This window comes from Musa acuminata, unplaced genomic scaffold, assembly GCF_036884655.1.
Source record: "Musa acuminata AAA Group cultivar baxijiao unplaced genomic scaffold, Cavendish_Baxijiao_AAA HiC_scaffold_105, whole genome shotgun sequence".
NCBI lineage: Eukaryota > Viridiplantae > Streptophyta > Magnoliopsida > Zingiberales > Musaceae > Musa > Musa acuminata.
Genome location: NW_027020384.1, coordinates 62,501 through 65,000, shown reverse-complemented (window position 1 = coordinate 65,000; position 2,500 = coordinate 62,501).

Sequence of the window (2,500 nt, the reverse complement as noted above, 5' to 3'; positions counted from 1 at the left end):
GGCTGGATGGGGCTTTCGTATAGCAGGGACGGTGCTGCCTCTCGCTTCGCTCGCTGTTCGCCGCTCACCGCTCGCTCGCTCAGCCAAAAATGGCCAGTTTTGGCCCGTTTTTGGGCTGTTTTGGCCTGTTTTTGGTCCGTTCTTGCATGGCGCGGTGACCGTCGTGAGCGGAGCAAAACGTCAGCCATCTCAGCACCCTGGAACCCCCCGGGTGGCACAGGGCTGGATGGGGCTTTCGTATAGCAGGGACGGTGCTGCCTCACGCTTCGCTCGCTGTTCGCCGCTCGCCGCTCGCTCGCGCAGCCAAAAATGACCAGTTTTGGCCCGTTTTTGGGCTGTTTTGGCCTGTTTATGGTCCGTTCTTGCGTGGTGCGGTGACCGTCGTGAGCGGAGCAAAACGTCAGCCATCTCAGCACCCTGGAACCCCCCGGGTGGCACAGGGCTGGATGGGGCTTTCGTATATAGCAGGGACGGTGCTGCCTCTCGCTTCGCTCGCTGTCCGCCGCTCGCCGCTCGCTCGCGCAGCCAAAAATGGCCAGTTTTGGCCCGTTTTTGGGCCGTTTTGGCCAGTTTTTGGCCTGTTCTTGCATTGCGCGGTGACCGTCGAGAGCGGAGCAAAACGTCAGCCATCTCAGCACCCTGGAACCCCCCGGGTGGCACAGGGCTGGATGGGGCTTTCGTATAGCAGGGACGGTGCTGCCTCTCGCTTCGCTCGCTGTCCGCCGCTCGCCGCTCGCTCGTGCAGCCAAAAATGGCCAGTTTTGGCCCGTTTTTGGGCCGTTTTGGCCAGTTTTTGGCCTGTTCTTGCATTGCGCGGTGACCGTCGAGAGCGGAGCAAAACGTCAGCCATCTCAGCACCCTGGAACCCCCCGGGTGGCACAGGGCTGGATGGGGCTTTCGTATAGCAGGGACGGTGCTGCCTCTCGCTTCGCTCGCTGTCCGCCGCTCGCCGCTCGCTCGTGCAGCCAAAAATGGCCAGTTTTGGCCCGTTTTTGGGCCGTTTTGGCCAGTTTTTGGCCTGTTCTTGCATTGCGCGGTGACCGTCGAGAGCGGAGCAAAACGTCAGCCATCTCAGCACCCTGGAACCCCCCGGGTGGCACAGGGCTGGATGGGGCTTTCGTATAGCAGGGACGGTGCTGCCTCTCGCTTCGCTCGCTGTCCGCCGCTCGCCGCTCGCTCGTGCAGCCAAAAATGGCCAGTTTTGGCCCGTTTTTGGGCCGTTTTGGCCAGTTTTTGGCCTGTTCTTGCATTGCGCGGTGACCGTCGAGAGCGGAGCAAAACGTCAGCCATCTCAGCACCCTGGAACCCCCCGGGTGGCACAGGGCTGGATGGGGCTTTCGTATAGCAGGGACGGTGCTGCCTCTCGCTTTGCTCGCTGTCCGCCGCTCGCCGCTCGCTCGTGCAGCCAAAAATGGCCAGTTTTGGCCCGTTTTTGGGCCGTTTTGGCCAGTTTTTGGCCTGTTCTTGCATTGCGCGGTGACCGTCGAGAGCGGAGCAAAACGTCAGCCATCTCAGCACCCTGGAACCCCCCGGGTGGCACAGGGCTGGATGGGGCTTTCGTATAGCAGGGACGGTGCTGCCTCTCGCTTCGCTCGCTGTCCGCCGCTCGCCGCTCGCTCGCGCAGCCAAAAATGGCCAGTTTTGGCCCGTTTTTGGGCCGTTTTGGCCAGTTTTTGGCCTGTTCTTGCATTGCGCGGTGACCGTCGAGAGCGGAGCAAAACGTCAGCCATCTCAGCACCCTGGAACCCCCCGGGTGGCACAGGGCTGGATGGGGCTTTCGTATAGCAGGGACGGTGCTGCCTCTCGCTTCGCTCGCTGTCCGCCGCTCGCCGCTCGCGCAGCCAAAAATGGCCAGTTTTGGCCCGTTTTTGGGCCGTTTTGGCCAGTTTTTGGCCTGTTCTTGCATTGCGCGGTGACCGTCGAGAGCGGAGCAAAACGTCAGCCATCTCAGCACCCTGGAACCCCCCGGGTGGCACAGGGCTGGATGGGGCTTTCGTATAGCAGGGACGGTGCTGCCTCTCGCTTCGCTCGCTGTTCGCCGCTCGCCGCTCGCTCGCGCAGCCAAAAATGGCCAGTTTTGGCCCGTTTTTGGGCTGTTTTGGCCAGTTTTTGGCCTGTTCTTGCGTGGTGCGGTGACCGTCGTGAGCGGAGCAAAACGTCAGCCATCTCAGCACCCTGGAACCCCCCGGGTGGCACAGGGCTGGATGGGGCTTTCGTATAGCAGGGACGGTGCTGCCTCTCGCTTCGCTCGCTGTTCGCCGCTCGCCGCTCGCTCGCGCAGCCAAAAATGGCCAGTTTTGGCCCGTTTTTGGGCTGTTTTGGCCTGTTTTTGGGCTGTTCTTGTGTGGCGCGGTGACCGTCGTGAGCGGAGCAAAATGTCAGCCATCTCAGCACCCTGGAACCCCCCGGGTGGCACAGGGCTGGATGGGGCTTTCGTATAGCAGGGACGGTGCTGCCTCGCGCTTCGCTCGCTGTTCGCCGCTCTCCGCTCGCTCGCGCA